The 26,533-nt window shown below is 36.8% G+C and overlaps 1 protein-coding gene across 33 annotated transcripts in view; it reads right to left on the bottom strand.

The window, feature by feature from the left end:
- Positions 1-26,533, bottom strand: part of TRPM3 (transient receptor potential cation channel subfamily M member 3) — a 938,690-nt gene that overhangs the window by 335,617 nt on the left and 576,540 nt on the right. For 7 of the 33 annotated variants that reach the window (XM_010362935.2, XM_030919581.1, XM_010362938.2 and 4 more), the window contains exon 1: positions 793-859. The exons of the other annotated variants lie outside the window; for them this stretch is intronic. The gene's annotated coding sequence lies outside the window, so the exon portion shown is untranslated. Of the gene's footprint in view, positions 1-792; positions 860-26,533 lie in introns of those variants that run through there. 33 annotated transcript variants of the gene reach the window in all.

The following is a 26,533-nucleotide window of genomic DNA, read 5'->3' as shown; positions in this document are numbered from 1 at the left end:
ATGACTGAGTTTGTGAAGGACTGGCTATTTTCTTTCTTGTCTTTCTGCATCATCAGTCATGTGTGATGTGTAACAGGGAAGTGTTTTTCAAAGGCTAATAATTAAAAGACATCATATTCAAAACAGAAATGAGGACACTCACACTGAACAAAGTATAATGATTACCCTCAAAGAATAAAGCAACTACTAATTTTGAAAGGTAAATATACAGTCAATACAACATCAAAATAACGGAAACAAAAGTCTGTAAATATTGCTTTAAGAAAATTAAGTCATTTCATTTAAGCAGGATTCAATGGTTTTCACAAAGTCTTCGCTACAAATGTTAGTCCTCAAACTACTTTGAATCTTCTTACTATGTACTCCCCACCAGCTATTGAATCAAGTTCTCCAGGCAGGAAGATTTACAAGCACATACACACAGGGTATATTAAACTCATTTCCAAAAAACCTTAGAACGTGCTGTTGCAATCTCTTCTTCAGCAGGGAAGCTTAACAGAAGGACAACCACTCAGACCAGTAATTGCAAGATTAGGAAAGAGTTCACTAACTTTATAGGAACAAATTACAAGAGAAGCTTCACCATGCTTCTCATTTGTCACCCTCTCGTTTCAAATGTATACCCTGTCTTCATCAAAAAAAAAATCCCCAACCCAAAGGTACTAAATTCATATGTTCATTTTGCCCTTTCCCTCCACGCCTCCCTGGGTGTGGATCTTTGGTCTTCCTCTAGGTCCCCAGATCCAATACTGAGAAGTTGAACAAGAGAAAAGTTAGCCGAAATCATTTTACCTGAGCACTGACTCTGGGTGCTGGCAAAAGCAGTCCCCGGAGCAGCTCCTGTTGCTTTCATTTTGCTGCAGCTAGGGGCTGGTCATTCCGTTAATACTGCTCTTATGACCGCCCACTGGAAAAAAAAAAAGTCACTTGTTCGGCTCTTCCCCCAAGAGACGTTTCAAGTAAGCAATGAACTTGGGCAGATTAGCCCCTTGGAATGTGCTGCTTCGGGATTAGCCTCACTAAGAATCCCATGGACATTCCCTCCCAGCCCTCAAACACTGCTTGATTTGAACATCTAATCTGACGCCAGAAGAAAAACAAATCCCTGGAGAGATCGGATTTAACTGGCACAGGTCCTAACAGGCTCCCCCGCCTACCCCTCCCTTTTTCTTTTTCCATTTTCAGAGAGAAAGCTTGTGAAAGTGTGATAAGGTGTTCTGAGTTCTGAAAGTTCAACTTTGGAAAGCAAATCCTTCTAAAGAAACAGTGTATGAATGATCTGAGTGGTTGGAGCACACAAGAGACATTGTTCCACCATCCCCAAAGAATGGAATGATAGCATTTCTTTAAAGAGAAACTGCTAAAATCTCTGAGCGTTTCAATAGAATATTTTGGTCCCTGAACACGAGCCTGAGAAGAATGAAGTTGGAGTTTGTCGGAGACCTTCGAGAACTTCTAAAATGTCAATAATAAAACTTGTCTGATCATACTTCTTATTCTCCTGCCCCTCTAGCAATCGCAAATGTATGATTAGAAACCTACAGTCCTGCTTCCTTATCAAAAAAGAGGTGAGCTGTGACCATGGTAGCTTAAGGATGCAGATCAAAAGCTGTGATGCCATGATATGTTTATCTGGGGTGGCCCAATGGAGAGATTCCAGCTGGTATTCAGTCACATAGAAAGGGCTCTTTCATATATCATCCAAGAGTGAATATTTTAGATAATAGTATTCTTGACTGGATAAGTGAACAAACTGGGGGAGAAAAGAACTTAAATTTCTAGAAGGCAAAAATACTTTTTAAAAAGTGAATATATGAGCACTTCATCTCCAAAGGACTTTTCTCTTCCCAAACGCAGAGGTAATTGCTAAGAGATGGCATTCTTCCCTTTTCTTGTGGACGGTAAATCTATGAGGGCAATGGGGCTTTGGTTTTCATTTTTCCATAATCCTCTGTCAAAACACCTAGTACGTGTCATTTGGACACTCAACAAGCATAATACTGGGAACCGAATGACTTATTTCAAACTTGAATTAGGTCCTGAGCCATCTTTTTGGCCCTCTGCTCTTTCTAGGATTGATCTTCTTCAAACTCCCACGTTTTCTGGTCTGTCACTTGCAAGTTTTCCCCAGAGAAAGAAACAATAAACTACCTAGTGACTTTCAGCTGGGGAAACATTATGATAAGTAAGAACCAAATGAAACATCAGACTGAGTTTAACACATGATGGAGGAAGTCCCTTTGCCTGTCTTCAGGAGTTGGCTACAGAATAGCACGTGGTGACAGCCTTAATGACATATATACCCTTCCTTCTCTGCAGCTGTAACACTCCTAAGCACTTATCCCAAAGGAATCATCAGAGATGTGAGCACACAGAGATGTTCACTGCAGTGTTATTTATAATACAGAAAAAGTGGAAACAAATGAAGTCTATCAATAGGAGAGGAATCAAATAAACAGTGTTTCATGCCATTTGGTGATCTTAATCAGGTTTCAAAAGACTGCTTAATTACCTAGAGAAATAAACATTTTCATGTTGTTATGTGAAAAAGCAGGCCATAAAATATTAAGGGCAGAAAAACTATAAATTTTAAATAGATACAGAGGTGATAGGTCGGAAACATTTTTAAGGTGGTAACTATGTAGCTAATTTTTATTTTACTCCTTTTGCCTTTCCATGTTTTCCAAAGTTTTCTTCTGTAATCACATGTTTATAGTCAGAAACTATATTTTATATAGTCAGAAAATACTTTTTCAACTGTCAAGCTTGACCATATGATAATAGGAGGTTATTGGGGATGAGTATCTCAGGAAGAGATGAAGCAAGGAGAATTAAGTAAAAAGATAGAGGGATTCAGTGGGGACGATTTGGAAAAGAAAGTTTTACAATGTGGAGGGTGAGTTTTCTAGAGAAACAAAGGGAGAAGAGGAGGGAAGTGGGGAAATGAGAAGCGGGGAGCTGGGTGGGTGGGCAGGCAAACACCTGAAAGATACACCAAGCTGGTAGGCTGTAGTGGGTCTGTGAGAGTAAATAAATTGATTGTAGATAATCTTCCTAATGTAAGAAATATTTTAACAATTCAGCTTTCTCAACTTCCTTCTTCACTAGATACTACTCCAACCCTTCATCTGAATTACTTTAAACACCAAGTTACATATATACGGAGTCTTTAAATATTGCTTGTGCATTTTTTTATCCTATTCTCTGCAGTCTTACTTGTTTTTGTTTTGTTTTCCCTTTATAAAGATAAATAACTATTCAATAGAGAATAGAATAAGAGGAGCCTTCCATGAACTTTACACCAAAGACAAAAATATTGCTGCCGGCCGGGCGCGGTGGCTCAAGCCTGTAATCCCAGCACTTTGGGAGGCCGAGACGGGCGGATCACGAGGTCAGGAGATCGAGACCATCCTGGCTAACACGGTGAAACCCCGTCTCTACTAAAAATACAAAAACTAGCCCGGCGAGGTGGCGGGCGCCTGTAGTCCCAGCTACTCGGGAGGCTGAGGCAGGAGAATGGCGTGAACCCAGGAGGCGGAGCTTGCAGTGAGCTGAGATCTGGCCACTGCACTCCAGTCCGGGCGACAGAGCGAGACTCCGCCTCAAAAAAAAAAAAAAAAAAAAAAAAAAAAAAAAAAAAATATTGCTGCCAGAACCCTGGGCATTTTACTTTACCTTTTTTACTAAAAAGGTAGTCCCAGGTGAGCACAGCAACTATTTCATGTGAGGTTGTAGATTATCTTTAGGACCCTTTGATTTAAGAAGGTAATTAGCTCCAAAGAGACTTGTAGCTCTAGGCCACACCATCCACATAGATCTGTATAAATTCTTGTGCATCACCTGACAGTGCAACTCCCAACAGGGTATATTATCAACCTGTTTCAGATGTAGTTTAGAGTGAATATAATTTCAATACTAACAAGAGAAAACCCCAAGTGTAAGGCTTACTGTGCTTCTTCCTCACTCCTTTCTTTATGCAATGGCAGATACCTTATTCTTCCCATTCATCGTTAAAGAAAAATCCCACCTGAAGATAAAATACTAAAAAGTTTCTAATGGTGCACAACTCCATTTTGAAAAAGTAAAATCAGATTTTCTACCAGCAGTAACTAGACTGTAACATGGAAATGCGTATTTCATTATTATAAAGATGTCCAAAGCAGTATTTTTCTGGGATGTTCACATTTGACAACTGCATCGACTAAAGAGCATGATACAAAGTAGTGATCAGCAAACGTTTTCTGCTAAGGGCCAGATGGTACATATTTTAGGCTCTTTGAGGGTGATACAGTCTCTGTAGTAATACTCAACTCTTGTTATAGCATAAAAACTCCCATAAACAACAAGTAAACAAATGATCATGGTTTTGTTCCAATAAAACAGGTAGTAGGCTGGAACTGGTCCCAGTCAACTCTTGGTACAGAAAAAAGGGGTGTGAATGGTGAGGTGTCAAGAAGGAAGGAGTAGTAGTGGTTTTAAAAGACGGGCTTTTTTTTTTTTTTTTTTTTTTTGAGACGGAGTCTCGCTCTGTCGCCTGGGCTGGAGTGCAGTGGCCGGATCTCAGCTCACTGCAAGCTCTACCTCCCGGGTTTACGCCATTCTCCTGCCTCAGCCTCCCAGTAGCTGGGACTACAGGCGCCCGCCACCTCGCCCGGCTAGTTTTTTGTATTTTTTAGTAGAGACGGGGTTTCACCGTGTTAGCCAGGATGGTCTCGATCTCCTGACCTCGTGATCCGCCCGTCTCGGCCTCCCAAAGTGCTGGGATTACAGGCTTGAGCCACCGCGCCCGGCCAAAGACGGGCTTTCATGGCACCATCACTAGTTTGCCTTTGCTCTTTCTCAAACGTATCAGGCAAGATCTCCTTGCGGGGACTTTGTTCCTGTCATTCCTGTACCTGGATAGAGCCATCCTCAGCATCCTCAGATATGCCACAGTTCACCCTCTCAACATATCTGGACTGCTCAGAGGTCTTTCTTGACCATCATATCTAAAGGTACACCGTGTCATTATTTATTCCTTTGCTTCCCTCTATTTTCCTCAGAGTCCCTCACATTACCTGCCATTATGCTGTGTTTTTGTGTGTTTGTTTTTCGTCTGTGTCCCCTACTAGAATGTAAGTTCCTGAGGGCAGTGATTTTGTAACTGATGACGAGATAAGTGAACAAATTAGGGGAGAAAAGAGCTCAGTGATATTGATCTGATGTTGCCCCAGCTGATGTGGCCCCAGCACCTAGAATTGTGGCACATGGTTAGCACATAGAGGATGTAGGCAAATCATCTGATTTCCTTGCACATTAATTCTTCATTGGAAAACGATGCCATCAGGTTGACCAGTGTTTCCTAAAGAAGGATTTTTTAGGGCGGTACCCAGATGGTACCGCCCTAAAAATGCCCAGATAAGCATTTTTCTTTTGATAGTTAGGTTTATGTTAATATATAATATAGAAGGAATGGGTAAACCTACAAATTTAACAAATACTAGTGCTTGAAGATATAATTTTTTTCTTTTTGGAGTTTTGAAAAAATGAGCCCATCAAAAATATTTAACAAACTAGAGTAAAAATGATTTGTGGATAAGAGAAAATCATGATGGTATCACAACAGTGACCAAAGTTTGAGTAACACACAGGACCAAGCGCTCTTAAATGTCCCTCAGGCTCCTTGCTTTTATTCTAATGCTTGGAAATAAATGTATTGTGTTCTGTAACATTTAGGGTTGCCATTTACCTACAAAGTTAATGGCAGAGGACCATGACAAAGCCAGCTGCCTCCAGAGAACACTGCCATCAGTGTGTTCTTTCCAAAATGATCAATGGTGCCATCCCCTGATCAATACCCGTCAGTGGCTCTCCATCCCCAGCATGGTCAGCGCAGCATCTAAAGTCTGGCTCTGGCTCTGGAAGTATCTTTCTTCAAATTTCTTCATTTCTGTATAAATCTTTGTATACTTTATGCTTCAGCAAACCAAATTATTGATTATTCCCCTCATGAACCATGTTGTTCTAGGTTTCTCAAACGCTGAATATGCTGTCCCTTCATCTGAAATGCTAGGTTCTTCCTTCTCTACTTGACCAATGCCTCTGCATTCTTTAAAACTCTGCATGAAACATTGTATTCCTTGATGGGCTTAGCTGACCACTGCCAGAGTGAATCACCATGACCATTGTTCCTCTTTCCTCTTTTGGTCACACTTCCATTAGGGGAAGAGTCACATGATATAATACTTATTTTCATTCCAACATGTATAATCATCCGTTGCCAGTTTCCATTGCAAATCTACAGTGTTCTAGGTCTAGTACGGCATCACCAGAGTGTTGTAATTTCACCTAGAACACTTCCCTTCTTCCTTCTCCTATTTTTAACATTATTTCTAGGGGAACATCAATTTCTCATCCCTATAATTCACCTTAGGGGAATAATTTCTTTGTGGGCTGAAGTTATTTGTACTAAAATTTACTTTATAGCCTCTAAACTTAAATCATATACACCTTAACATAATGTTAGGTTAGATTATGTTTTTATCATCCGATTGGGAAAAGATTCAATAAATTATTATTTACAATGATAAATTAAACTCATGTTTTGTCAATGGGTCATGCTCTGTAAATCATACTTAAATATATTCAGAATGTTTATGTAGCATGTCATTCTACATAGGCATTTTTATAAATAATTTTAAAATACAATTCTGTGTCTTTGGAAATTTGTTTCTTCATTATGAGGCAATTAATCACTGCTCAGCAATAATACATTATATTCATAAATTATTCTGCAGTTGCTATGGCATATAGAATTTCATGTAATCTTAATAACATTGTATGGTCAATATTATAAAATTCCAGGATACGAATAAGAATCTGGGGCTTACAGAGGTTAAGCATCATGCCAAAGTTATATGTCAGCCATAGGCTTAGCCAAATGGACTCAAATCCCTCATACATGTAGTAGAGAGTAAAAATGAGGTTATGACTTCGTTTTCTGTCAAGTAAATGGAGAGTTGCAGCAACATAATGTCACAATTTAAGTCCTTAATTCTGTTTAGCTTTCACAATTCATTCCTGAAACCTTCTGATTTTGTTAGCAGCTAAAGAAATGTGCTGAGTCATAAAATTGGAACATTTTATGATATTACAGAGAGCCCCAAATCCCTTATACTCTGTGATTGATTTTAGGGATGCTGAATGATGTTTTTGTTCTTAGTAGTAGAATAAGCACATTTTAATCATTTCGATCTTAACAAAAATATACATACTTCATTAACCTTAAAAGACAATGATGAAAAACTGAAATGAAGATGTAGACCCCCATTTCAAAAGTATCCTATTTATGGTCAAGGGTTAATCATGTGTTTCAATACAGCAGCAGTTTCCACACAGTGTCTTAAAACCTTCAAAGCCATACACACACTCTTAAGGGCTTTACTGCCTTTGTCAGCCAAAAACCATAAGTACAGTAGTGCTAGCTCTATGAAACTGGCTTATATCTTTTAAAAAGTAGGATAAATTTTAATTGAAGAAGGAGGAAAGCCAAGACAAATTTATGAACAAAAAATACTGAGATTGAGGTTTGACACCCTCAAGGGCCCGAAACTTTAAAACAACAGCTCTGGATCATTTGTTAGAAAACAATATCACTGTATTAATGTCAGTGCACAGCCAGCGAATGGGAGGGTTTTCTATATTCATGGAGGCTATGCTGGTGGGAACTATGACTTTGTTTTCTGTCAAGTAAATGCAGAGTTGCAGCAACATAATGTCACGATTTAAATCCTTAATTCTGTTTAGCTTTCACAATTCATTCCTGAAACCCTCTGATTTTGTTAACCGCCAAAGAAATGTGCTGAGTCATAAAACTGGAACATTTTATGTTAGGTAGAAATGTGGAATTTATGTGACAAAGAATATCATAGATTCACAAGCTGAATTTTGTTTATCTCTTTGGCCCTGGAAGGATGAAGAGGCAAACCAAAGGTGAGAATTAAAAAAATAGTTGCAAAGTTGAAATAGCATTCACAGTAGAGTTGTCATGTAAGGATTAACTACTAAAAAAAAAAAAAAATCAGTCTTTCTCTGTCTACATGTATGTCTACATGTATATTATATACGCATACCATTTTTATTTTTGTTATTTTTATTTTCTTTATTATCATTCCTGACTACTATAAAGTGTTCTGGGTAGAGATGCTGATTTATTTTAATAAATGGATGATTCCAATTCTGAGGTCAAATTATTTATCTTCACAAGATACAGACTTAAATTTGGCTGTTGGATCTTATTTCTGAAATCCCTATTTTCGGTACCCATTCACAGCAATAGTAAGGCAGAGCCTGGGGGACGCATGACTGATTAGGAGTCTCAAGATGTGCATCCTAGCCATGACTTGTTTACAACTAGACATATGACCTTGGAGGAGTGACTTAATCTTGGTGATCTTCAAGATCAGTCCCAATTCCTAGAGTTAGGATTCTGGGAATCAGCTTTATGGTTACTCTCTCATTAATATGTACAAAGTATGTATAGGGGCTTTTTGGAAAATAAGAGATCTTTTTAAATTTTAACTTTTATAAGTTCATGCAATCATTATTTCTTTTATAAGTAAACAAAAATGTAGCAGAGCACACGGTTTTGTGTTTACTTAGTGCAGAGTACACAGAGATTTGAATTAATAAATAATTCCTGAAATAATTCTCACCAGACTCCAATCATCCTTAAGAATGCCCCAGGTTGAATAATTTGGCACATGTGTAAATGTTAATCTATTTCAAATATTATTAAGATGTTATTACAATTAATTAATTTAATTAATAACTCTGCCATTGAGATAATTTCCAAGAGTAGAACTTGGTATTCTATGCCTCATCCCCTACTAAGTGATAAATGAAGTCTTGATGATCATTCAGGTCAGAATATGCAGAGACTGCTCAAGATTTGTAATTTTTTTTAACCTAACAATCAAGATTTATTTCACTGGAGGAACTGATAACAAATCAATCCCATTTGTGTCATCAGAAGCAACTTATAAGCAGACAGATCCAGCAATATAAAGGTAATGTTACTTCTATAACTCTCTGGAAATGAAAAATTATTAGGTATTAAGTTAATGCAGCATAAATGTATTTCTGTCTGATAGGCATTTTTCTCTGTCACATTACTAGATTGTTAGGTAGAAAATAAATCCATCTGCATAAATTTGGATTTATGCAGATTTAGATCCTCAACTGCTCCAAATAAAAAGATAGAAGGGTAAAAACATGTTATAAGTTAGTCTTTAATTTGGTTATATTGTTCTAATGTGACCATTTTAAGGTTGTTCAAGGTTATTAGGCTTAGCTTCAAAATACTGTTAATGTGTTTCCTTATGACTCACTACCAAAGCCTGAATCTTACTGATTTATTCTTACCTTATTGTGTTAATATTAAATCTTTTTGGAATATTTTACATCCCAGAAGACACTTATATACATATACATACACACACACACCCACAGACATATACATATAGAGACATATATATGAACTGTCTCTAAATATATTAATTTAAATTGGATGCACATAGAAATAATCACAATTCAAAAGTAGGTATAAAGAATTTTAGTAGGATCACTATACATTATATGTACCCCAAGTCACTATGTAGCCCATAAATAAGTACGATTACGTCAATTTAAAAATTATAAAAATTAATTAAAATTTTAAAAAACAAAGTGAGTCTCTGGTAGATGTTACAAAAATAATTTTCAAAGATAGCACAAAAATATAGATTTCGTTTCCAATTTGTTTCTGTTCCATTGGACGGAAACATGACTTTTTCTCCTCCTGTCTCTTTTCCCACCATCTCACCCTTACACTCATGTAGAGTTCTAATCTCTGAATATTTGTTGCCAAAATGAATTTCTGATAATAAGATTCTTCTGAGACAAGCTATGCTAGTTTTAAAAAGAATATTTTGCTGGCTTTCTAATTGTTCCCTACATCCCATTCTTTACCCAGCAACAAGTTGTATTTTTCCCCTTTAATTAATAGACTTTATTTTTTAGAGCAGTTTTAGGTTTACAAAAAAGTTGAGAAGAAAGTACAGTTTCACATATTCTCTCCTTCCACCTCTCTCCACAATTTCCCTTATTATTTAACATCTTGGTTTGGTGTAGCACCTTCCTTATAATTGGAAAATGATACATTATTATTAACTAAAATTTGTACCTTACGTTAAGGTTCAGTCTTTGTGTTGTACAGTTCTATGGGTTTAACCAAATGCATGATGTCAGGTATCCATCATTACCATACCATACCAAATAGTTTTACGAATGGTCTTTTAAAATGATGAATTAGCTCATGGCATTCCATCTCCCACACTCCACAATCATTCAGTGATTTCATATTACTTTCAAAATAGAGCCCAGGTTTGTTACTGGATCTCACAGGCCTTACGTATCACATCCTAGCTCACTTCTCCAAACTCTGTCTATGCCAAGTCAACCCAGCTCACTACCTCCAGCCACATCAACATTATTTTAGATCCTCAACTTTCCAAATAAAAAGATAGAAGGGTAAAAATATCATGTTATAAGTTAGTCTTTAATCTGGTTATTGCTTCTTTAAAGGGACACAAATATTCATCACCTGGGATGGGAGTTGGGGAAGGGATCACTGGAAACTTGATATTTCAAATGTAAATTTTTATAAGTAGCAATTTTAGAACTACCTCCCTCCAGGGAACTGAAACTCCCTACAGATTGTTTTATTTGATAAGGTGATTTATTCTAAGATTCCTGTTTGGGACATGAGGGATAAGTGTGATATTATTTTGGATGTAAGGTAATTATAAACTCATTAATCACTGGGAAATCATGGAATGGAAACTAAGTATCCTAATGCATTTGTCCATTTAAACTTTGCAAGAGATTTTAGGTCCCTTCTCCAATATTTAGTAGAAAACTAACTTCTTTCTGGTAAATACTACCTCGTTTTCTGTTGGTGACATAAGTGCAAAAAGAAAATCATCACACACACACATACATACACACACACACACAGTCCCATGAAATTCCTGGCTCTGGGATGCTATATATATTATAACACTATTTATGATTATTCATTAAAACTGTCACCACTGGTGAGGGCATATTATATACTATCGTACTAGTTGGATCCCCAAATAATAATTTGGCCTTTTTGTTTGAACAATTATTTTTCCCCTTTAATTTTTTGAATGCCACATGACACACTGATTTGCACATTACTGTAAATACTGACTCGACTTGAGGCCCTTATCACATACACACTTGTGTGTATGTGTCTTATCCCACTGTCGATCCCAATTTTAATGATTTGAAAGTGAATTGTTATGAAAGTGGGCATGCATTTTTACAAATGCACAAAGGTAATCTCACAGGGAGAATCCGGTGGAGAAAACATTTCACTTTGCTTACAGTTCTAATGCAGATGTCTTTAAATTATCATTAAGATTAAAGGTAAACAGAAGCATAGCTGTGGAGTTAATTGTATTTCATTAAAGTCGATGCTACCTGGAGCTCCAACTTGAGTCATTAAATGGAGAATTTGAAAATGAGCCATCAGAGCTGTACTTACTTATTTTTTAATTAATTCACTCATGTATTCAAAAATATCTGTGGAACACTGACCTGTGCAAAGCTCTTTTAATTTCTGAGGAGGTACAAGGCTTTATGAAATCCTTGTATCTGTTTTTAGGTTTATGCTGTGTTCTAGAACAATGCTTCTTAAATGAATTGTTGTAAAAAAATCTTTTAAAAGAAAATTTCAATCCATTACATTACAAACTGATACTTTTATAACATGCCATAAAATCGATTATGCACGTGGATTTTGTGGCAACAGCAAATTGCCAAAAAAGTTTCTAAAATGCTTATTCTCAATTTTTGTGCTCTTACCATTCACAAACAGTTTGTGGGCCAGTACCAGTTTATGAACCGCAAGGCACTAATTAGTGTGCAGTGCATGGTCCAGAAGCATCAGTAGCACCTGGGAACTTGTTAGAAACGCTGATTCATAGGCGACCCCCGCCCAAGATCTACTAGATCTGCACCCGCACGTTAGTAAGATTCTCAGATGATTCCCTTACATCTAAGTTGGGAAAACACCATGCTGGAGGAAAATCAATCAGAAGCGGTAAAGATTACAACAACGTTTCATAGTAGCAGCACTAACAGTTTTACAGCTATTGCAATATGTCATACATTGGTCTAATTATTTTCATGTATTAACTAATTTGGACCTCATCACAAACCTGTGAAGTAAGTTCTTTTATTATGCTCATTTTGCAAATAAGGACACTGAGGAATTGGAGGTTAAGTTACTGGTTCAGTGTGATGCAGCTGGAAAGCAAAACACAGGGACATAGAATAAATTCAGTGACACAGAGAAGTAAATACACGTGCCAGGGATGCTGAGAAAAAGCAGTCAATTTGGGCCAGCAGAGGTGTTTGAGCTGGGCCTGTCACGGAGTTAGTGCTTTCAGCATAGAGTAAGCACTTAAATGATTATTCTCGCACTTCATTTAATTACATTTTGTCCTTTCCTATTTCCATAACTTCACAGAGGTGGCTGCAAATTAATTACCTGTTCCCATACTTTCTACTTTTTAAGATTTAAATTTTCCTTTCTCTTTCTGTTTCTCCTAAATCTTTACAATGAACTTTCAAGTACTTTGTTCTTTCTCCTGCCCATTAACTCTCTCTATCCTGACTAATAGTGTGCAGTTATCCTATATTCTCATGATGTTCTCTAAGCTCATTTAGGGCAGGGACCAGACCATATCTATTGACCTTTTCAACCCCTTCCCTACCCACAGTGCCTGGCACCTGGTAGAACTTCAATAAACATCTGTCAAAATAATTGATAATAATATACAGTTATCAAAAAACAGAGTAGTTAACTGAGTTAACTGTAGATGGAACATTCTTTCAGATGTGAATTAATGGAACACCTTGTTCTTTTATTTTCCTAGCATGTTTTGCATAAATGGAACCATTAAACCTTAAAATATGGGGACAAATGTAACTGTCTGTCTCTTAAAGCATTGTCATTGAATTGACTGAGTGATTACACTGAATCACACGTGCAATTCATGCTGCACCTGTGTGTGCACACACACACATGCATGTGGTTTTTCTGTTAGAATCTGGTAGACACACTCCTAGTATTTCATTCACCAATTCTACATTACAGATTACTTGCTGGAAAACACTGATAAAAGATAAATTATATATTAAATCTCTACCCTGCCTTCTGTTGGCATTATAGCCTAATAGCTCATTTGAAGGATAAGGGTTCCACACCATCATTCTTGAATGTCTGCACCTTCAAATGAATATTTCATGACCTATGGAAAAAAATCTTAGGAAAGCTCTGGATTGTCAAATGCTATTTTAGGGGTGGGTACAGAATATTTTTTTCTTAATGTCAGTAGATATCATTATTTAAATTCAGCCATTTGTTAAATAGTATAATTGCCCATCAATTATGTTTTCCCACTGAATTTAGATCACACGTTATACCTCCCCTTTGCTCAAGATTTTTTAAGCCTTAGAAAATAAAGGCAGATTGAGACTAACCTGAAAAATAAATTTAGTCAGTGTGATTCACAATAACGGAAAAGTTGAGACTCTTATCTCTTAGGTAGTTTTTAAATGATGGTCCTTGCTAGCCTTTGTCTTACCCAAATAGAAAATTCTGCATTTTCTATGTTAAAAAAATAAAATTATGCCCACAGATTCCTAAACAAGTGGATTTTAGTTGGTATTTGCATGTGTGTATAGTTGTGTACACCCTGGCCAGGTTTAAATGATTAATTAGTCCATAAATTTGAGGACAAAATCCTGAAATGCTTTGTTTGGCTTCATTTTATGGCTCTCTTTGTGTTCTTAGATGCACATCTGTACTGCTGTGCTCATTATTTAACATTTAAGACCTCATTGATAACTTTCTCACGACAGTGTTACTATCAACTTGAACTTTTGTGTCAGATATCAATACAAGTAACTTAGAGGCTACTTATATGAAGCCTAAGTCACTCAATTAGTGCTTCTGTTCTTACAGTCCTCTTCCACCTGGCCTATTTAGAACAAACAGAGAAATGAAGTGGTAGCCTGCTTGTGTTCCCAACTGTGTCTGGGACAGATTTTTCCATTGCTTCAGTTTCTTCTTTTGCAAACATAAAGAATACTCCTATCTCTTGTGACTTCACAAGGGACTATGGTCAGAATTGATAAACATGATGACAATCCTAGATTCTTTTTTTAAAATGACTTACAAGTTTTTGTTACTTTTTTTATTGATACATAATAGATGTACATATTTTCAGGTACATGTGATAATTTGCTGCATTCATATAATCAAATCTAACCCTGGATTCCTTATGAGTATCACATGAGGACTTTGTTAGCATAGGGTACTGGCTTACCATATAGAGACTAAAAGATTCTTTAAGCTTTCTTTTTATCATAATAGATGGCTGAATTTAAGCAGTTTTAAATTACATTCTTGCTTGACTTACACCTAAATGTCAGTTTTCTTCAGAATTACAAAAGCACGGTATGAATTAATGTGACTGCCCTACCCCCATCCCCATACAAAAAACCCATTAGGAATTTTCCGAGATTTAAGTAACATGGAATTTGATTACACAGTGCATTCTGGGGCTCAGCCACAGCAGGCTGTAGGTACCAGGCAGGCTGATTATGACTTAACGCATTGTTTCAATGTGATTTTGCAAAGGATTTCATTTAATGCAGATTAGTAAGTTTATTAAGCTGTTGATAATTGAAGCCTCTTAAGTTTAGTAAGTACCATCGAGTGAGGTAGATTAGTGGGGTTTAATTTGTTGCTCTCAAATAGCAAACGAAGACTTAGCAGAATAATTACATCTCCTCTGTGGGCTAACAAAAGGTGACATTGCAATGGTGCTTTTGGCCACTTCTGCAGTTTCCTTTACAGCATTGCCTTTAGAGTTTTCCCCATTGCTCTCAAGTGACCAAACCCATCAACTTTTCTGTTGTTTCCTGAAATTATCTCTCTATTCCCTTGGCCACATTTTAACTACATTGAGGGTAGGGACTGCGTCTCCTCTGATTCCTAAGTATCTGGTGTATAGAGGCACTCAGTATGTGTGTTTAACAGAGGAATGAATTCTCTTAAACAATCATAAAGTATGCTCTGAAAATAACATTATCATCAAGTTTTCAAGTGCTAGGAAGTTATTCTTAACCAGAGCATAAAGTAGCTGTGTCAGCCAAAAGACTAAGAGTCAACTCAACTTATTAAAGGGATTGCATCAATGAGTAAAATTATTTATTATCTCATAAATCTTTGGCCGCACAGAGTGCTCAGCCCAAGTTAGTCTACCAAATACATTAACTTAATCTCTGGCATGACCAGGTCCTCATTTTGTTACATGCCTGTGGTGTCATTGCAAGAGAAAGAGTCTTTATCCGGCTGGGACTCCTAGGTCTGCCATATTTCTAGCAGAATCACAAATCAGATGGCAGAAAACGCTACACTGGCATGAGCTTACATAGATTGTATCTGTTAAGAGGAAATGCCAAAGCTGTTTGGAATGACTGTAAATGAATTTCTGAAGTCAATTTTGGTTGTCTTTTTCATTCCTGGATGTTAGAATACCCATAGAACTGCAGGTATGAAGGTTTAGGGGCTTAGGCCTCAGAGAAGGTCGCTGTTTTTTGTTTTGTTCAAGTGGCCATTCAGGCACTTTATTTTTTTCAGAATGACACCAAAACTTCACACTTAGCAAGAAATTTTGAGTTTTCTAGAACACATTGCCTTCCTGAAAACAGACGAATGAATTATCTTAAACAATCATAAAGTATGCTCTGAAAATAACATTGCCATACATGTTTTCAAGTTCTTTGAAGTTATTCTTAGCTAGAGCATAAAGTAGCCCATTCCTGGTGTCTCCCTACTTTATACTGTTGATCATATGAGGTCTACCTTGAATTGTTGAGGTAGTGCACCTTTAAAGATTTAACCAAGTGACTGTGCAAGGATGCTTGGTTGCAGGTCATGGCAACTATTCTTAATGACTTCATAACACCATAAAGAATAAAGGATAATGAAGGTTGACTCCTTCATTTTAGTGAGTGGTGACTTTGTTCTTGACTGGGTATAATTTAAAACATGGAACAATTTCCAAAGATAACATTCTGAACATACGTGTTTCCTATAACATAATAATAATGGGATAGTAACAAACTTCAAAATGATATATATGTGAGAGTACAAAATCCAAGAGTTATAGGGAAGTTCTCAAACCAGTGTACTTCCTAGAGATCTCCATCAGTACGTCTCTGACCACACGTGGCCATTTTTACGACAATATCACCTGCACACTCATCCACATGGTCATAGCTGAATAGACCAATTGACCAGTGGTAGTGAGTGACTCAGGAGCAAAAAATCCACCAGTGGTCACTACTTTTGACTTTTGCATTTCCCCCAAAGAGAAACTAATCAATTACAATCCCTTTTCTGAAATTTGAACTTATAAACTTATAGAAGGCATGGGAAATTAATGTAGAGAAGTCTTGAGGTAGAGAAAGTTCCAAAGAGGCAACAACACATGTATTAGCAGAAATTGAGAGAGGAGATTACATGCATTATGAGTACTCTACAGTGCTTGTGCAGTTAGAAACAGAAATGCTGTGTATAAGACAGAAATCAAGTGGCCTATGAAAGACAGAGAGCTTGAGAAAGTGGTCTCTGATGCTTTTCCCATTCCAATTCTAGTCAATGTCTAGGTCCACATTAATTTCTCCTCCTCTGAAGTGACTTGAATGATTTTCATCATATAGTTGAAAAAGGTAATGGTAGACTTACATGAGCCAAAGATATCAGAAAATTTGTTTCTTCATGATTCACAGATTCAGCATTTCATTTGATTTACCTGAGCCCTATGGTAGAAGAAGCTGACATTGAGAGGCGATGAGACTTGCTCAAGTTCATACCACTAGCCACTGGCAAAGCCAGGCAAAGCAAGGACTCCTTTCCCAGATACAATCACTCCTTCATATAGAAGGCAGGGTCTGCTGGCTTCTAAGATACAGTATTTTCATCTTTGGAAAGGGGCTGAATTTGCAAGACAAGTACAGAGGATGAAACATTCTATATATACCAGGAGCAAGATCCTAGGAGTTATTTTGCATTTGGAAATGATTGCAGTTTTAGCTCTGACATGCCTGGGTCTTGATGTCCCAAGGTTTTTCTTAATGTGGTTCATTTAAGGGAATTTTATTTTCAGCATTTGGGTAGTTGTTTTCTATTTGCCATTCATAATGAAGGGATTCCTAGGGAGTCAATGTTAGGGTGTGGTTTATAACAATCCCTTCCAGGGACAGTATCCAAAAGCAAACTCTTCAAGTTGCTTTTTTAAAACTTATTTTGTATGTTCCTTCTGTATTACAGAAGTTGTGCTAATTCATTGAGGGCCTTTTGGAAATAGCTACACAGAAAGAAGAAAATAAATATTACCTCCAACCCTAACTCCTGCTCAGAGAACTCTGATAGCATGTTGGCATCTATAAGGCAAATGTCTGATTTCACTTTGGGATGCAGTGACCTGGTGAAAGCATGCAGAACTAAATTAACCATTCATCTGAGAATGTGCTGACCAGGCAAGCGGGGGCAGAACTGGCGATGGCCCCAGCATGGGGCAAAGTGTCCGTGTGTGTGTGGCATGTGGCAAAGGTGCTTCTTATTACAGGAGTAACTTTGCATTTTATGTAAATAACTCCTAACAGTCTCTGTATATAGCTATGCCTTTAGTTTTTGCAACATCCTAAATGTGTTTGGTTCATGTTCCTGCTTCACAGAGCTGGAGGGCATGTATTCCGCTAATGGAAGTGATTAAACATAAATTACGACAATCCTGGAGATAATTTTAAGCATACCAATGTATTAGAAAACAGGTTGAGGAATCAATGACTTGAGGCAAAACTCCTAAAAATCATCCCAGGAGTTTGTGAAAAATGCACACTCCGGTTCCGCGATCACAGATTCTGAATCTGTAGGTGAAGGTGAGTCTCCAGATTCTCAACTTGTAAATAAAAATCACAAATAATTCCATGAACTGCTTTCTGAATGGCACTGCTAACATTTCCTCTTCATCAGAGTTTCTCAGAGTTGGCCTACTGACATCTGCTTGCAATGTGCCCGACCCCCTGTTGCTGCCTCCTTTGAGGTCTTCATCTCACTTCAACTCTAACTGTACTTATCTAACAGGCTAATACTCTGGGCCCCCAGTCCCCTCTCCCCACTCCATCCTTGACAATGTCATAAGAAGTATCTTCTTAAAGCAGGATTTCTCAACTCAGTATTATTGACAGTGGGTATTATTGACTATTGCATAATTCTTTGTTGTGTGTGCTGTCTTGCGCCTTGAAGAATGTTTAGCAACATCTGTGGCCTGTATTCACTAGATACCAGTAGCCCACCTCCAATTGTGACGACCAAAATTGTCTCTTGTCATTGCCAAATGTCCCTCGAGGGCAAAATTTTTTCCCTGGTTGAAAACCATTGTTCCTAAACCTTAGGGAAGAATGAGTTAGTCTCTTCCTCCAGTGTCTGAATGTTTTACCATAGCATTCAAATACCTATGTGATTTGCCCCCAAACCACATTTTCTGGCTTGTCTATTATTAAACTTCTCAATAACCCTCACTCTTTACCAAACTAGGTCACTCCTCCTCGTAGCCCTGGCATTCACACTTCTGTACTTGCTTCTGCTTTTTCTCAGGCCTTCAGTATTCTTCCTTTCTGGCTTGCTTTACCAGGAAAACCTTAGCTCACCTCCAAAGCTAAGCTCAAAATCCATTTTCTCCAATTTTTCTGGAGTTTTCTAATGATCTCCTTCTTTGTGTACTATATGTTTACTTCTGCTTTTGTCTAGAAAGTATTCATTCAAATTTGTTTTGCAACCAATTTTTCCCTATCTCTTTCACCCTTATAGATAAGGACCAGACCTTATTTCTGCCCAAGTCTCTGGTACTTAGCATAGAAACAGCACACATTGCCCTTAATAATACAAATGAACAAAATTTGGCAACTTGGCACTTAAAATATACTACAGAAAGTAAAATTTTTCAATCTATATGTTGTAACTGACTCACCAAGAATAATGACAATAAAATTAAATGTGAATGTTACAGACTTACAGCATTACGCTTACAGCCAGGATGTTAACCATCAACATTTTAGAAAATTGCATTTGCATTGTATGTTAAGTCCTTAGGTAAAGTTAAGTTAAAATCTGTAAGAACAAGTGACACAATTATTAATAAGCAGGCCAAATTAAACAAAGTCACTTTCCAAACAAATGCATGAGCCATGTCTACTTTAGTGTTTTTTTGTTTAATAGGTATAAATTAAACCTCAAGTCATCTTTGAAAAGCACTGATTCAGTAGGTATTACATGTGAGCATCGCTGGTGGAACTGTTACAATGGGAACTCCCAAGGAGTTCTAGGTTTTAGGAGCTGCTCTATTATTGCCTTAACAATCGCAGTAATTTGAAGTAATTATCTTGTCTCCATTTCCCTCAGTGCCTTGTGCCCTTACTTTATATTGTACGACAAATGCATTTGAACCTTCTAATCTTAACATCGGGTCTACAGTGCTTACTTCTACCACCTTGGCTGCTCTGAACTCAGAAAAAAGAGATAGGGTCAAGGGTTTGAGGGTGAAGTAAGGACTACTGAAGAAGAAATATTGCTGGGGATGGAGATCCTTTGTGAGTGTCTCTGTTTATTTACAATGAGTCAACACTTTTTTTTTTTTGAGATGGAGTTTCGCTTGTCACCCAGGCTGGAGTGCAATGGCACGATGTCAGCTCACTGCAACCTACACCTCCCAGGTTCAAGTGATTCCCCTGTCTCAGCCTCCCGAGTAGCTGGGATTACAGGCACCGCCATACCCAGCTAATTTTTATATTTTTAGTAGAAATGGGGTTTCACCATGTTGGCCAAGAAGGTCTCAAACTCCTGACCTCAGGTGATCCACCCGCCTTGGCCACCCAAAACGCTAGGATTACCAGCGTGAGCCACTGCATCCGGTGAGTCAACACTTATAACTGACAAATATAACTGACAATTGACAGGAAATAAAATCAAAACATATGTTGAGTTAAAAGGAAGGTCATTCTTCTACATTAAAATCTGTAATAGCATCTGCCTAGAGTTTACCAATATAAACAACCTAACTCCTACATCACTTGGATTTCTAAACACGGGTTGCCTGTGGCTAGCGGATTGGGCTATTGCTTAGAAAAAAAGAGGGCTAAGGATTTGAGTTCCAGCCATTTCGTTTAGGTTGTTCCAGGTTTTATTAAGTTCAAATTGCATCCTGTCAACATGTAGTCTCCTTCCTAACTCCAATGTTGAAGTCACAAAAAGAAAATTAAATAATATTTACTTAAGTTCTGGATATATCTTCAGCGCTAATTAACTGTTCACTGACAAAATGATTCCTCACTATGTCATTACTCATCTAAAGTGTTAATCAAACTTAGAAACAATATACAGAATAGAAATCTAAAAATAATTTCTCTATTTTAAGAGCTTATTGGAAAGAACATGTGATACAAATTTAATAAGTAAAATTTTACACTATGATATTTATGCCAGCATGACACCTTTTTATGTAGCACTTTAGGAGAGTTTTCCTGAATATCTGGTATAATAAGAAGAGACTCCTGGCAGGCAACCGTAGGTTTCTTATTCCAGTAGTTATGACTCTTCTTATTTATGTTATAGTTGAAGGAATGAGGCAGCCCATGGAAATCTATTTTCTTAGTATCTGGGTATCTTGTGGGTTTCAACATCTGTTTGTCAAGTGTCATCTCATTTCTTTACCACCAGAGAATGGTTTGCTCCTTTTCATCTATGTACATACACACACACTCTCATAAGCACGAAGACTTTAATTTGGGCAGAAGCAGAGATAGAGTCTATAAAGTACTGTGTATCTTTCCCATAACCATCATATGATGAAAAATAATGTCAACAATTGTGCAACTGCAGTATGACAAGTGTGAATGCCCTAATTGGTCAATTGGACCAGAATGATGGGTTGTTGTTTTTATTTTAAACCAATGTCACTTCTAATCTATTACAATGGTAATGAACAGCCAAGCAGCCTATTTCCCATGGATATCTTCAAAGCTCTACAGACTGCCATTTGAACCATTCTTTAATTGCCTCTGGCACAGATTGTAGCATGCTCCATAGAACCAAGAAGGCTTACTAACTAGATTTGGCTATCCCTAAGTCACTATAATGATGAGGCTTTACATGACTAAAGGAGGTTTTAGCTTCAGTCTTTACTATGAACCATTATAATCACCCAGCACACAGTAGGTACCTGAAAAAAGTGAATTTTTATGGCAACATAGTCACGTTTTAATTTCTTGTTGGATTAATGGGAGTTAGGAGAATTTTTTGCTTTTGCTTTTATTTTGGGGTGTGTGTGTGTGTGTGTGTGTGTGTGTGTGTGTCCCAATCTTAGAAATAAAATTTTCTGGATAATTAAGATAAAGTTAGAAATTACCAGATACGTATTTTCCAAGCCTTTTCTCAGAAAAGTTTACTCTTTTTTATTGGAAGGATTTTACCCTTGAATTTAGTTTGCCTTTGACAAGTACGGGTTTTGTTTTAAACTTCTGCCTACTGTCTTACATCCACTGTTAATGCATATTGCATATCATTTGTAAAAATTTCAGTGGTGATTGAAGGAATGGTTGTATCATACCCTCTTCCTGAGTCAGTGATAGTTCACTAGTTCTGTCTACCTACTTTGGCTCAGCAGAGGCGACTACTTCACTCTTGGGCCTAGGATGAGAAGAGGAAGGAGATGAGATGTGGTTCCCTTCAAGCTGACTTTTGCCTAAGTTAAGGGGTGGTCATGTTTTTAGAATGGGAAAAAGGCTGATTCAACAGCATTTCTGATCAAACCTGCAAGATTCAATATATGCATTTATCTTGATTTCTCCCAAGTATCCTTTTAAAATGAGAGGAAAGGCATACCAACAAAAAGGCATAACCTACAAGGACAAGAGTATGGAGAAGGAGGTGGGAATACATAACAGATGTCAACAACATTTTTGGAAATTTCAATATGAATGGATGGGTGGTAATTAACATTACCAACTAGAGAATGTTCAAAGCTCAGGGACTGGAAGGGATGGCACAGCCAGTAAGAAACAACCTGATTCACCCCATTGAAACTCAGACAGGCTTAGGAATACAGGCACCAGGTATTTTAAAGGCTAGGAGATGGGTGGAGTTGCAAAAAGTCAACTCCATATGGGACAAATGGTTGAAAGTCTTTAAAAGAACCAGCCAAATTTCTGCCTCCACTCCACATAACCAGGAAACTACTGCTCTCCCACCCAGGGGGAAGATCAGAAGTTGACTCTTTTGAGAAGCTGAACCTTAGACTAGATGCAGAGGTACAGCTGAAAGTATGAGACACCAGGATTAGAACAAAAATATGAGTGAAAGTCTACACATTGATGGGTGAGGTCCCCGCCAACCCCACCTGTTTTCTTACCTCCATCAGCCACTAGACCACGGTCAGTTTGGCTGAATGTCCTCCTCCAACCCCCTGACCATCTGTACCCCACCCAACACATGCCTTCCAGCAGGATATTGGTGGACTTTTCTTTGGAAATATTGAAGAGCACCAAACAGACCTCATGATCTTGACTTTCAGGAATCTCCTAAGAAAATACTGGGTATCCATAGAGAAGACCACTGGTCAATAAATCCCACCTAAGGACAAAGAATTCCCAATCTGCATTTTTGTGCCTTACTCTGAAGTATAAGAACAAGCTTATACTTAGGCTTAAGTAATAGCCAAAGGTCATCAGGAGTTAAGGAAAGCCTCTATCATGAAAGACAGAAACCATTAAAATAAACAATAAAGGAAACAATGCAGAAAAGTATAGTAAAAAGTATATATATGGTATATACTTAGTATATACAGTATATACAGTAAATAATATAAAATTAGTATATATACACTGTATGTAGTATATATACTATATACTATATATACTATATACTATAAATATATGATATACTATAAAATATAAATATAGCATATTATATACAAATATATTTATATATTCTATATGGCATATATAAATATATATACACTATAAATTAGTATATATGATATACAAATATGGTATACTATATACTATATAGTATATATATAGTCAATAGTATAAAATATACACAAATAGTATAATCAGTAGCCTCAGAGAACTAAAGAAGACCCAAGCATGGAAGAAGAGAGACTATAACACAGGACATTTTTAAAACAAGAAGAGAGTATTAGAAAGTTAAGAGATATGACAGGAAAAACAAAAACCTAAATAGAAGCACTGGAAGATAAAGGTGAAGCTATCTCTTAGAAAATAGAACAAAGAGAAAACAGGAGAAAAATAATATAAGTTAGAGACTCAGTAATAAACATTTCCAGCAAAAGAGAACAGATAACACCAAAAGACAAAATTATAAAAAAAAGATACAATGAAAACTTCCAGAATTGCAGAACATAAATTTCCAAATTGAAGGGATCACTGTGAGTGCTCAGTGGAGTAGATGAAGATAGACCTCCACCAAAGAATAACACTGCAGAACTTTTAAAGACCAAGACAAAGATAAGATTCTACAGGCTTCCAGACAGAAGAAAACATGTTTTGTAAATAAGATCAAGATTCAAGGAAATCTAGAATGCAGTGGGGATATCTTGAAATGATGAGGAAAAGATTTTTAATCAAGGGTGAGAATAAAATAAATAAATTTTAGTTCCTAAAATAGTTCAAAATTTAACCCCATATGCTGCAACATTTCATGGGATGCTATTGGAAAATATGCTCCATAAACAGGAAAAAACATGGTATCTAAAAACAGGGAACCAAGCACAGGACAGAGGCAGAGTGAATTCACAGAAGGATAGAAAAGCAAAGTGCCAGATGATAAGACAGCTCTGCAGCAGAGCTGGGAACAGCCGCTCAAGAGTACACGCATGAAAACAACAAACACAACTCACCTACAGAATTGTTCAGAAGAGGAGATTGAATAATTTTATTATTGGGCCCAACAGTGAAGAAAATTTGCCTAGTCATAGAAAATAAAAACACTGAGTACTGAAAAGTTGAAAAAAATAATTGCTAACTATATGGAGAGTGAAGGAAAAGATGAAGTATATGCTGGAAAAAGGGAATAAAATAGCTAAATCCCATTTTTCAAAGTAAAAATATCCAACATGCAAAATAAAAAAAGTAGAATTCTAAGCATGCTGCTTATAAACATAGAGTTAAATGCCAGAAAAAGATGCTTTTAGAGTTGAAAGCGGATGTGAAAGCAGATATATGGGGTGAGAAGTGTTAGGCAAGGGACCCTGTTTTTTGTGTGAAAGACCTTGTAGCACTACTTGACTTTTTAAGCTCTATCATAAAACTATGTAATAAAAATGAATAGCAATAGCAAAATTTGGAAAAACAAAAAGCTAAATAGAAGTACTGGAAGATAAAGGTTTCAAATGAATGAAATTGGATCATTAGTTATCTCTCCAGCTCCCCTTGGGTTGTTATGTAAAATGAATATGTATTATGTATCATGAGCCACTGTTAGGAGGTTTCTTATGCATTATCTCATTTAATCCTAATGACAACTCTGTAAGTTGCCATTTTTGTCCCCACATTTCAGGTAAGAGAACTGAGGCTCATAGTTCTGAAAATTTGCCAAAGACCTCAGGGCTGGCAAAGTCAGACCCGACCTTGAGCCTTTCTCACCTTGTGTCTTAGGCGCTTACCATATCCCAGAGTTTCATTTTATTATATAAGAAAGTTTATTTCAAAACTATGGACCACCAAGCTTCTCCCACCCTATACATCCACAGCAGGGTGAACACCTGGATGATAACTAGAATTCCATGGTTTGGGCAGGAGGGATTTACAAGGAAAAAGAGGGAAAAAGGAAAACGATATCTGAGAGGATTTTTATTTCTCAGAATGAATTGCCCGTGTTATTTTAACGTTTTGTGTCTTAACATTTTGGAAGACTATATATAGAAATTAATTATTCATGGGGTAAGATAATTTACTTTTTTTAGCCACAAGTGAATTATACAGTACCAAAAGTAAAATGAGTTAACAGTATCTAATATCGTTCAGAAAAAGAGGCCTTTATGAGAGTCAGAACATAAGAAAGGCATCTGTAAATTGGTAGAAATACCTAGAAATAGGGTGATTCCTCTAGATCAGCACTTCTTTGCCTTTAAATAAATGAAGTCAGATCCTGAATTTTGAGATTACAAATAACATCAAAATCATTTTCACAGCTGTGCCACATTTATCATCTGGAAATAATGATGTGGTTTAACTCAATTTAATTTTAATTATTTCAATATTTTATACTTTTGGAGAGAAAAAGTCTCAAATCAATACATTACTACTTCTTCAGATTCAAGTTTCATAACTACCTGTTTGACCTCAAGAAAAAAAAAAAAACAACAACAACAAATTAGCCAATCTGCAATCATTTATGAGAATCTATCATATTCATGGATGGTTAAGACCAGTTCTAAATAAATGTATTTCTGCATATAACTCAAGAGTTTTCAATTAAAGAGGCTATTCTAATTCTCAATCAATACTTTAATGTATGTGGTTAAAATGTAAGTGGTTTAAAATCAGCAATTATTATTATAACTATACTATGTGGTGAAATAGAAAATCAATTGAACAACAAAAGAATATTACAGGTTTCTTGTTCTGATTGTTACCTTCATGTATCTAGGAAAGTCACTTAATTTCTACATGACGAACTATATCCACAAATAAAATTGAGAAAATACCATCTACTCTACTTTACAAGGTTGTTAATATGCTGCAACATGAGATAGCATTTTAAACAAGCACAAAGCACTATCTATCTATAATATATTCTGAAAAAGAGACACTGTTGTTGATCTATTTCCCCAGAGCAGAATCTCCTGCACTGGACTGCTATTATTAATATTATATGTAGGTGCAGATATTTTCTGAGACACCAATAATGCTTTTTCTAATGAAACCGTTCCCCACAAATCCTCCAGATTGGAAGGGCTGCATAACCAGGCTAGGGAGGTTTGCTGGGTGAAATCCCATGGACCATGCCAGGGGTTTGGGTTAGAGAACTGCCTTTGTCACAAGAAAACTTGGGCAATTCACTTAAATGCTCTTAGCTCTAGTTTTCTTGTCCATAGAAAGGAAGTCCTAATATGCTTTATAGGGTTCTCATTAGGTTCAAGTGAATAAAGAATATGAATGGCTAGAGTATAAGAAGCCCTTTATAAATGATAAAACACCATATAAATATGTTATGATGATGCTACTACTAATACAAATAGCAGTATAACATAAATATCCAACTGTCCTGTGGTGACTACCAGTGGTTTATGGAATACTACACATATTTTTTAGTAGTAATTTTATGGCT

The sequence above is a fragment of the Rhinopithecus roxellana genome, chromosome 16 (assembly GCF_007565055.1).
Source record: "Rhinopithecus roxellana isolate Shanxi Qingling chromosome 16, ASM756505v1, whole genome shotgun sequence".
NCBI lineage: Eukaryota > Metazoa > Chordata > Mammalia > Primates > Cercopithecidae > Rhinopithecus > Rhinopithecus roxellana.
Note: the sequence above shows the minus strand (reverse complement) of the source record. Positions and strands in the feature narration are given on the sequence as shown.